We start from the raw sequence: 12949 nt of genomic DNA on the forward strand, positions 1-12949 counted from the left end.
CCATACTATGAATGCGAAAGTGTGTCCACCTGTTTGTCACCTCAGGCTTGAACCGCTGAAGCGATATTCATGAAATTTGGTATGCAGATATTTGGTGTTCCGGGAAAGGACATAGGATACTTTTCATCCCGGAAAAATGTACGGTTTCCGCTCGATAAACGACTTTTGGCGCAAAATAGAACATAAAGCCTTCTTATTTTGTTTGGAAGTCGGTTAAAATATAGTCGAATATATCACCTCCTTTTATGGAAATCGGTTAAATAAGTATGCGTAGTGAATGCGTATAGTACTAGGATATTATAATTTATAAGTGTAGGAGGTTGTTTTGAAAGTTCTTGGTCACTATACTTACTATATTTTACTCAAGCTCCATGATTTTACTACCATACTCGTTTAAAGTTGACTAAAATGCCTTGTTTTTGAGATAATTATTTATTATTCGTAGGATATTTACATTTTTGATTTGTAGTTTAGAACTTTAGACCGATTTTGATCTGAAACAACGTGTAGTGATCAATATTTTATTTTCTGATTCCTGACACTTATTAAAAGTTTAGTATCGATTTTTTAAGGTTCTGCACCTAAAGGGTAAAAACGGGGCCTTATTACTAAGACTTCGTTGTCTGTCTGTCTGTCTCCAGGCTGTATTTTCTATTAATAACTCTTCTTAAGATATTTTCAACATAATCTATGTCAGTAGGTGTATTTAAGGCGTAATGACCACAGTCCACGTCGTCACCTCTATAATTGGATGTAAATTAACATTAATTAGGTCAAAAACACGTTGAAAAATTGACGGTCTCGAGATGTTGTGACCGAATTGTGACGGAACTTTTTAAACGACTTCCAAAAAGGAGGAGGTTATGTACGTAGTAAAGAAAAACTTTCAAAATAACTTTCTACACTCCTATGATATCCTAGTACTCTGCAATCAGAAAATGATGGTACTCTACTTTCAAAAAAGGAGGAGGTTTTTTTTTTTATGATAGAAGGGGGCAAACGAGCAAACGGGTCACCTAATGGAAAGCAACTTCCGTCGCCCATGGACACTCGCAGCATCAGAAGAGCTGCAGGTGCGTTGCCGGCCTTTTAAGAGGGAATAGAGTAATAGGGGAGGGTAGGGATGGGAAGGGAAGTGAATAGGGGAGGATAGGGAAGGGAATTGGGCCTCCGGTAAACTCACTCACTCGGCGAAACACAGCGTTTCACGCCGGTTTTCTGTGAGAACGTGGTATTTCTCCGGTCGAGCCGGCCCATTCGTGCCGAAGCATGGCTCTCCCACGTATATAGGTTTATAATATGTTTGGCCACAGAATACATAATGTACAGTTTGGCTGTAAAACTATTGTTATATTAATTGGTGACAACACGGTAATCGTACATTTTTCACCTGTATTTCTAGGCCAGCCATTATCAAAGTGTGCTCTGCGGAGCCCTGGGGCTCCGCAAAGGACGTGTAGGCTCCACGGGCGATACATAATTTGTTTTTAGCAATGCCATCAGACACCAGCATGTTGACAATTCATTCAAAGACAAAACGTTTTTTTGGGGGGGTCTGCTAAAACTGTCACTTGTTTCTCAATATTTTATGTAGGCGGAACGTCTTTTTTTTTATATTCCACCACCAAAAACGTTTGAGAGCCTCTGATCTAAAGCATTGTATCTAAACTGTATTGTAAGGTTACATAATATTATAGAATCTACATACAGATTTCATAACTAGCCCTTTGAATTTTGAAATAACATTTTGTCATAAACATGTGAACACCTATGTACATATTACAAGTATGACATACACTATACAAGTATACAATATGTTTGTATATACATCACATAGTTGCATCACATTTAAGCCCGTCACAGACATAAGCTATAATATATATTAATATATTTGTAGCTAGACATATTTTCTATACAAATCCACATGCCACAGAAATATATATTATAGCTGAGTGTGTGGTCACGCGAAGTTAGTATAGAAAATATATATTAATATGCCGAGCTATAAATATATTAAAATATATTATACTTAGCTAAGTCTATGACGGGCTTAAACTTGTTGTCTTGTTATAAATTATTATAATTATACATACCTATAACCTAATACCTATACAAGTTAGTTCTAATTGCAAAGTTGTTATAATAGTGCTATATAGATTATAGATGTTGCCCGCAACTCTGTTGCGCCAAAATTCGTTTATCGCGAACCATACATTTTTCCGGGATAAAAAGTATCCTATGTCCTGTTCCGGGACTCAAAGTATCTGCATACCAAATTTTATCAAATCGCTTTAGCGGTTTGGGCTTGAAGAGATAACAGAGAGACAGAATACAATTCCTCAAAGTTTTGGGACATTTCACCGGCATAAAACTTTTCTGTTTCATTTCTCAGGGTTAAAGTATCTCCATACAATATTTTATCAAAATCGATTCAGCGGTTAAGCGTAAAGTAACAAACAGACAACACAATGAGCATATGTGTTTCTAACGCAGAAAATGGCAGCAATTTAAACATTTATACCACTTCAAGTAAACTCAACGTGTAAAATGACTCTTATTCCGTTGACATAGAGGTGTCACTGGGAATTACGGCGTCCCACGCTTGGCCAATTGTCGGTCAGTGTCACCATAGTGACATGACGTCACTAACGACTGTAATTTTCACAATTACTGAGTAAAACAAAGATTTTGGTACTCTAACTAAACCAACTATCAGAGAAGTTGATTCTTGGAAGATGGTAGACCAGCCACGTCACCAACGTAATTTGGTAGCGTTATATCAAACCCAGACAGATCATGACGAATATTGAATTGATATAACCTGAACAAATAACGCGGATCCGTCAACTGCCTAGGAATCAATTTCCTCGATGGTACATGCAAAATTTAATTGAAATCGGTTGAGCCGTTTTGGAGGAGCTCGCGCTCAAACACTGTGACACGAGAATTGTATATATAATGGTGGCCATACACCATCCTTCCTATCGTTTAATCGGCATGACGCTACCGCTTTGATCAGTTATGGCCGATTTAAACGGGTGACTAAAGCCGCACCATTTCCGCCGCACGGCGAAAATCGACCGTATAAATGGCAATTCGACTACGCCGCATGCGGCTAAAGTCGCAAGCCCCAAAGTCGTGCGGCCAATGGCCGCATGCGGCTGGTGACTAAAATCGACCGTGCAAATGCTCAGTCGCAAACCATCGCTTGCTGCGGATACTACTGTTGACTGGTGACTTGCCGGGTGACTAAAATTGACCCGTTAGTCACCCGTGTAAATGGGGTGGCGATTCGACTTGGACAGGCGATTCGACTGGTGACATGCCGGGTGACTAAAATCGACCCGTTAGTCACCCGTGTAAATCGACCATTAGAACTAACCATGTGTGGGAGTGGATTGGCATGTCATGCCAATTAACCAATCAATCCAACCACACACGATCAGTTCTAAGTTCTAACTGATCAAATCGGTAGCGTCATGCCGATTGGACGATAGGAAGGATGGTGGTCATGCCAATCCACTCCCACACACGGTCAGTTCTAACTGATCAAATCGGTAGCGTCATGCCGATTGGACGATAGGAAGGATGGTGTATGGCCAGCATTAGATACATTATGTTTACTGTGGCCCAGTGCTGGAATCCGCCGCAACTAGCCAAGCAAGTTTTAAAAGCGCTTACTCAATTTTATGACGAAACCGAAGTGATCTTTTAAACTAAACAAACGGAAGTCTATCACCTTCAAACTAATGTAAAAGTTATCTATAGATTTGGTAATCTTACTACGAGTATTAGGTTAATTTAATGATATTACGGGGCCATTCATGCATTAGGTAAGGCACTTAGGAGGTCTAAGTTATTAAGATTATTGATATTTATCCTGCAGAAAAAATGTCTGTTATTGCAAAAAAATTAGGCTACGTTTAATATTGCATTATCATCATACTTATCTTATATATAAAATTCTCGTGTCACAATGTTAGGCCGCGTACTCCTCCGAAACGGCTTTACTGATTTTAACCAAATTTTATATGCATATTCAGTGGGTCTGAAAATCGGCTACTGGGTACTTTTTATATATTGATAAGTGCATTTGTTAAATAAATAATAGTAAATTATTACAACTCGAGACTGACGGCGACCATTGTGCGACGGGATAGCGATGGACGTTGCCATGGTGACATGCTTATTTAGTCAATTCAATAAAATAATACGGGCGAAATACTTTATATGGCAAAGAAACATTTGCCGGGACAGTTAGTATTACTGTAATAGATAGGCGAAAGTTTGTGAGTGTGTATATTTGTAACTTCTTCACGCTAAAACCATAAAACGGCTGGAGCGATTTCGATAAAATTTGGCATCGAGTTTGCTGACATTCTGAATTAACACATAGATCACATTTTACTACGGAAAAATTACTCATTTCTATGGGAAAGTCAATGAATATGAATTCGTGTATAATCGTCTACTATTATTAACTTATATTCAGTTTAATTTCACTAAAAACCGCGGGACATAGCTAGTTATATCTTAGTTTCTTTATAATGTTTTAAAACCCAGTTTTGAAAACTTCTAACATTATTTGTGGGATTGTTGGCCCACGACTGCGTTGGACCGAGAGGATTGGAAGACCCTTTGCCCAGCAGTAAGACAGCATAAGCTCTTAAAAATGTGGGATGCCCTGCAGAGAAAGAATTCCATCAGACGATCTGTTTACTCATTTCATAAGAAAACCTAAAAAAGTACCCAACTGCTTAGCAAGTTTTCACCGTTAACTCAAGTTACATCACAGTTAAACTTATCTATTACCAGTAAGGGACATTATGTAATTTGACCCTAATTTCTAATGTTGGCACTATATGATGGTCATACGATTACGAACGTGGAGTAATTCGTCCATGATTGTCCATTATTGATATCGATTATGCATGTTAAATATCTGCAACTACAGAAGAGTGCAGATGCGTTAGTAAATTATAAGAAACTAGATGTCTTCCGCAACCCCGTTGCGCCAAAACTCGTTTATCGCGCGGGAACCGTACATTTTTCCGGAACAAAAACTATCCCATGTCCTTTCCCGGGACTCAAAGTATTCCATGCCAAATTGCAGCAAAATCGGTTCAGCATTCTAAGCGTGAGGAGTTAACAGACATACACTCGCATTTATAATATTAGTAAGGATAAAATACTGTAAGAAGTATTTCAAGGACTTACAATATTATACTGTCAGTATATAACTCTGCTTCTAATGATTAAAGTCATTACTTATTAGTTATTCATTATTCAAATATTGTACGTTAGTCATGAGTCATTATACTGACACAATAAGTCACAATACATACACAGCCTTATACAGAGTAACAAAACAAAGTAATAATACTTTAGGGTGTGTATGAGTCACCTTTATAGAGTTTACTGTGAAAGTAGCAGCGCTGAAAGGACAACTTAAAATAATTGTATGGGCAAATTCGTGACGAAGTTATCAAAAACAAGTTGGCTTTTATATTATCAATATCTTTACTTACTATCAGGTGATCTGTACGCTCGTTCCGTAGTTGCATGAAACTCTGGAGTTGTCTGTTGTGTCTTACAAGCCTTTTTTTGCATTTAAAAAGTAGCCTATGTCCTTTCTCAGGTTCTAGAGTCTAGTCTCTAGAGTCTAAACTATCTGTGTACCAAATTTCATTACAATCGGCTCAGTAGTTTGGGCGTGTAAGCAAGACAGACAAACAGAGATACTTTTTAGGGTTCCGTACCCAAAGGTTAAAAACGGGACCCTATTACATTATACTAAGACTTCGTTGTCTGTCCGTTTGTCTGTCTCTAGCCTGTATCTCAAGAAGCGCTACAGCTAGACTTCTGAAATTTTCACAGATTGTGTATATCTGTTGCCGCTATAACAACAAATACTGAAAACAAAAAAATAATATTTAAGGAGGGCTCCCATACAACAAACGTGATTTTTTCAGCCTTTTTCGCTCTATATCAAGAGGAGGCACTTGAATTTTTCACAGATTCTTTTGTTATATTATGTGTAATTTAATATTTAATAATAATATTTAAAAAAAAAAAAAAAATGTTATTATTTTTTTTAATTTTTATAATTTTTATTTATTTTTATTTATTTATTTTATTTAGCGGAATATTGCTAAAAATAATAACAAATTAAATTTTAAGCTATGGATTTCCGCAAAGTAACGCCTGATTCCATTAACTAATAATATTAAAATAAAATTAAAATTTACGGGGGGCTCACATACAAAAAACACAATTTTTAGCCTATTTTTGCTCTGTACGGAACCCTTCGTGTGTGAGTCCGACTCGCACTTGGCCGATTTTATTCATAATACATAATATTAGTTATAATTATGATTAGTATGGATTATCTTTATATTTTGTCAGGAGGTCAAATAGTAGATTAATTCATCTTCCTATTTAAAATTAAAATATCTCCAACTATTTATTCACAAAATGATGATGATATAACAATCATGAATCATAATATTTTGTTAGTATGCACATCATGGGCGTACCGAGGGGGGGGGGGGGGGCAGGGGGTCAGCTGCCCCCCCCCCCCCCCCCCCCCTGGATCATGTTGACGTCCCTACTAAGTATATTATCTAGTACTTTTATCTTTTATTATTATATTTTTACAACTGAAAATTATAAATTTTTTATTCTTTGTAAACCCTAGCTTATCAAAAATCTGATTTGCCTCCCCCTTGGCCCAATATATGGGTGTTTTGCCCCCCCCCCCCCCCCCCTGGCCCAGAATATGGGTAATTTGCCCCCCCCTGGCCCAGAACCTGGGCACGCCCATGATGCACATAATAATTGTTCTTTGTTATGTACATTGCACTTGTGAATCCCATGGTTTATACACTGAACTTTAAATTTTAATAAAGTGATTTAAAGACAAATTATGGGAGTATAATAAATAAGTATTAATAAGATTAAACCAATGCGAAAATATTGTGCCTTAGATGTATATGCACATACTTTGGGACCCAGAAAAGGGCATAATATTTTGGATAAACTCTATCAAAAGTAAAATATAGCGTTAAGATTTAATAGGTAACCAATTTGATACACTTTCCGTTCATTTTTCCGATATAAAAAGTATCTCCATAACAAATTTCAGCAAAATCGCTTCAGCTGCAGAGTGAAGAGGTAACAGATGGACAGACAGAATTTTGCATTTATTAGTATGGATTTTAAACATACTCATAATCCCTTCCTTTATAAACAAACAATATTTTATTTATAAGCTACTAGGAACACATAACTACAGAGGCAGTTGACGTAATCTGACATTCTTCTATTAAGTCACGTAGTATATTACTTCAGGTAATATCATCTTTGTGCTGATAAGCATAAGGGTGATAATAGATTTTTAAAGGTAAAATAAAAGTGAATCATACATAATATGATATTTGAGACAAGACGACAGGACAACGTGACATTTCGATATAATAATATTATGATAGAGATGATTTTGTTATCAAGGAGAAATTCAGAAATTCTTTACGCTAGATTCATAATACAGTTTTGGAGTTTTGACGGTATCCGAAAATCTATACATTTGAAAGTGTTTCTGTCTATCTGTCTGTCCCCCTTACCCCGTACCCCCTTCGCGCCCAAGCCGCTGAATCGATTTTGTTGAAATTTGGTATAGAGATACTTTGAGTCCCAAGAAGAGAGGAGTGGGCCCTTTCAAATAATTTCCCTCGTTTTGTCCAAATTTTCCTCTATTGACTATTTCTTCGCTCCTATTAGTTTTAGCGTGATAAAATATAGCCTATAGCCTTCCTCGATAAATGGGCTATCTAACACTGAAATAATTTTTCAAATCGGACCAGTAGTTCCTGAGATTAGCGCGTTCAAACAAACTAACAAACTCTTCCGCTTTATAATATTACTAGCGACCCGCCCCGGCTTCGCACGGGTATAAAATATATTATAGCCTATTTTGATTTTAAATAATTTATAAGTATTCATTACGTTACCCGCATTGGGCGGTACTTCCGCAAAAGCTACTTCCCGCAAAATTTAAATCTGTAATATCTTCGTCGTCATATGGGCTCTTAAAATATTCATTTTAAGAGCCCATATGACCCTAACTTGACTACATACTTTAACCTAGATCTCAAAATCTGTAAGGTCTAGAAAACTGATTTTTTGACATACTTGTGTACTTCAGTTCATAAAGATTAAATGCTCAAGACGAAAACACGATTACTCAAAAAATGCTCGATAGTTTCTTTTTTACAAAAAACCTTGTTTTAGACACATTTTTGCTTGGATCTTCGAAGTTTGCTGTCTTTTCTTTAATATTTTTTAATATCTAAAAAGGTATTGATAAAACCTAAATTTGCTCAAAACACTTTTTTCATAATCATTATAGTTCGTCTTTTATTCAAGTTAAACTAACTCGGCGATGATTCCGCGCCGCGCCGTCCTTTTTCACCTGGCATATGAAAGACGGGCGTGAGTGTGAAGAGAGAAAGACGATGTTTGATTTTTAGAGTCAGGTGAGCTCTTAAATTTAAATCATAATATGATGTAAAGGGCCATAGTCAATAATGTATTTAAAGTATTTAAGTGAACTAGAGATCGCCCAATGGTCGAAATTCGACCTTACTTGCAACGACATTAATTTACTACCTATATTTTGTAAAAAATATTGACTTCATTATAGTTTTTTTCAATTCTTGTCTCTGGGACTCAGCTGAATAATCCATTTTCAATTTGTCAACTTGTTGTCAGCAGACTTCAACCATAAATAAAAGAGCATATTCGTATGTATAGGCTTGTCGCTCAAAAATCTGTCATTTTTCCTAGTAGTAGTGTCGTAGTGTGTGTAACGTTTTATTTGTTAAAAATATATATGATAAAAACATAATTTTAAAATAATATTAGCTCGATGCACTCCTTCACCTTAAACTATAACTGTGCGAAATTTCATGCACCTACGTTTCCCCATTTTTCGTCAAAAGGGTTACAAAGTTTTTCTCTCACGTATTAATAATTTAATTAATATTGCCGTATTGGTTAAAATCGCTTCGAAAATTAGCCATTATTTGAAGTTAAAGGTAAATAATAAAATAATATCTATGGACGCTTCACACCACGTCAGTCTGGCCCCGTGCTAAGTACCTGAAGGACTTGTGTTACAGGTACCAGACAACGGCAATATATTTAATACTTTTATACTATGCATATATTTAAGATTTTTATTATATCATACACATATTTAAGAGGATACACCAGGGGCTAGAGAAATGAAAAAAAGTACGTGTAATATCTATAGCTGTCTCCCTTACCCCAAGCCTATACCGCAGAACGCGATAGAGACAACTGCAGAAAATCCAGAAAATCAACGATTCGTTGTCCCCTGATTCCTTCTCCAAAACTTAACCGATTTAAGTACTTTTTTCATTAAAGATTAAAAAAAGGCTTGAGCTGTGTTCCTATGTTTTGCTTTTTTTGTATAATCTAGCCAAATCTGTTTTCTGGACGCTTGAACACAGCGGAAAATCTGGCCATTTTTTTGGGTTTTTGAACGTTCATATCTTATTTAATAATTAAATTATGAAAAAAAAGAAAACATAGGGACATTGTATTAGTGGCCGTAGATATTCAGGAAAAAAATTATAACTCTACTAGCATTATCCAGGGAGGAAACAGGGGACAACGTTTGTATGGAAAAAAGGGCGGTGTGGACTCCTCTTAATACACATCCAGACCCGGGAACATTGAAAACTTTTTGTTCCGTAAGCGGGATTCGAATCCGCGACCCCCGGCTTGAGCTACCACACACTCAACCAATTGAGCCACAGAGGTCGTCAATGACAAAAAAATGTTATTGTGGGATATCCAGAGATATAATAACATTATGTACATATACCATTGCGGAGTTTTCTGTAAACCTTTTCAATGAGTACAATACTTGGTACATTATTTTGATAAATCTTGAGATTGACGGCGACCATCGTTTGTGCGCCGGGAAAGCGATGGACGTTGCCATGGTGCTATACTTACTTATTTAGTCACTTCAATAAAATAATAATGTGGGCGAAATACTTTAATATGGCAAAACTAATATATAAAATAATATTAAATATTATGTAGTGATACCCAACCCGCGAACGCACCCTCGCATTGGTAGCGCCCATTTCGAAACAGGCGTAAATCGCAATATTTTAATTTCGCCATAACTTCTAAACCAAACGTCCAATTTTAATCATTCAAAGACCAAATATAATCTACATAAACTGTACTTAGTGATGCAATAATTTATTTTGATAAGGATTATTAGCATGAGTAAAATAAATGCGTTTAAATGTAGTCCAAAAAAAATCAGTTTTTAAATAAAAAAAATGGTTGTTGTGCCTCACTTGACATAGATAGGTATAGTATGCCGTGGACATTTTTGTAGATATTTATAAGATCTACATTTACTTAGAACATTATATAGTTCTATCTTTTATAGTTTAGGCAGCGTACGCAAAATAAGTAAATTTTCTGGTCATTTCGGAAAAATGAAATATCTTACGGAACCCTATATTTTCCAAAATAAAAAGTAGCCTATGTTACTCGTAATTAATGTAGCTTTCGAATGGTGAAAGAATTTTTAAAATCGGTCCAGTAGTTTTTGAGCCTATTCATTACAATGAAACAAACAAACAAACAAAGTTTACCTCTTTATAATATTAGTATAGAAGTATAAATAGTACGAGTATATAGTATATAGATTGTCAAACGTGGAACAAAACTTTTTGTTTTTGTCTATGGTGCTGCCTCTAGCGAGAAAACCTTGTAGTAATATATCGTATTAGGAATAATTTATATTTTACTTACTTACTTACTTTTATATTGTAAAATCCACTGCCATTACTTCATTTTAAAGTTAACTTTGTTAGTGATAATTGCTTAATTAAAATTCTATTTTCTTATCACAAGGCTATTAGTAACTAGTTTAAATATAAGGCTATGTACTACTAGTCATACTACTATTATAAATGCGAAAGTGTGTATGTCTGTTACCTCTACACGCCCAAACCGCTGAACCGATTTTGCTGAAATTTGATAAGGAGATATTTAGAGTCCCGGGAAAGGAGATAAGATACTTTATGTTTCGGAAAAATCAACGAATTTTGGTGCAACGGGTATGCGGGCGTTATCTAGTGTTGTTATAATGCTGTTGTTAATATTTTGAAAAAAAAACTATTTTAAAATTTAGTAGAGTCCATGACAATGGACACTCAAAACTCAAAAGTACCAAGCTTTCTATAGATCAAATAATTTTTAAAAATCCGTTCAGCAGATCTAGAGATTTATCCTCTACCAACTATACCCATGATCTAGACCTCTTACAATAATTAAGTATAGGTTTTAAATGAAAAATAAAAATAATTTGAATTAATTTATTTTCGAAACTTAAGACTAGATATAAAAATAACTTACAAATCTTTTGCATGCAAAAAATAAAGGTGTGTGTATCGTCTTTGGCATACGGAAGCTACTTCTAGGGACGGATGATTTAAAAAGTATAAACGTCAAACTTCATTTAAAAAATATAAACGTCAAAGTTCCTATTTTAAAAAATACAAACGTCAAAGTTCCTATTTAAAAAATAAAAAACGTTAAATGTTCTAATATTTAAAAAATGTTAACATCAAATAATTCTTATTTTAAAAGCGTTGCATAATTTACAAAAAACAACCAAAAATATACATTGAGTAAATAATTCTCTATAAATACAAATAAAATATACATTTTTTATATAAATTGAGAGATTCTCTGACCTATCCATCGGCCATTCTGTGATGTTCAATACTTACACTATGGCATTTCAAACAATTATGCAATCCATGGTATTTTTCCCATACACTCAATGGTTATTATGCAAGCATATTTTGGGGCCTACATTTTGAACATTTGACCCAGTTAAAGAGTCCATAGCCCCACCATATTACGAAAGCATTCAATAGAAACCGCTCTTGCGTAAAAACGCGTAGTGACATACATACGAATGTTATGGAAAGTAAATAAAGTACTATTACTACTTAGGCTAGGCTTTACACTTTTAAAGCAGTCAAGTACTTTTTTAACTTTTTAAGTAAGTACTTACGTACTTAAGGTACGTACTAAGTTATTGTATAAAAAACTAGTTTCTGCTTTTTGTCTCTAATACTATAATATTATGACTTTAACATGGCAATATAATATTTCAACTAGAATTAATTCATAATTTGCATTAAAAGAGTTAAATTGTAACTAAAATATTGCCTGAATTATAACATTTTAAGAAACATTAGGTATTATGTTAGATCTATTCTAAAATAAAGTTTTTAAATTGGCGGGAAAATCATATGTTAATTCAAAATGGCGCAGAATACTTAACTTTTTTTCAAATTTAATTTTAGATGCTTCAAATTACATTAGTAAAAGTACTTTTAAAAGTTGTATTACCTGGTTTCTAAACTTTTTTGACAGTTTATCTATTTTTAACAGAGTTGTTTAGTATTTTGACTTAATCCGATAAAAAACGCTGCTGAATAGATAAACTTCAGTCTCAAAACCTCGAAAAACCGGACATTATGCCTCCACCTTAGTCACGTTGCAAGAAAATATTCTCAGGTACCAGGGAAACATGAAAAGAAAGCACGTGCGACCCTGACTATTATCTAAGAACTGCTCAAGCGAAGAGATATTTTGAGGAAGGCACGTACTTACAATATTCACATAATACGGGCGTAATCACTTATTTTAACAGCTATGACTACTACATACTAACAAACTATATGGTAGTATGTCCCTATACAAAAGTCTTTAAAAGTACGCTACTAATTTTGATGCGATTTTTAGTGATTTAAGACTGAATGTTTACATGCATAATAATGGCAAAACAACATTTCCGGGTCAGCTACTCTACAATAATAGA

Source organism: Aricia agestis, chromosome 22, assembly GCF_905147365.1.
Source record: "Aricia agestis chromosome 22, ilAriAges1.1, whole genome shotgun sequence".
Lineage (NCBI taxonomy): Eukaryota > Metazoa > Arthropoda > Insecta > Lepidoptera > Lycaenidae > Aricia > Aricia agestis.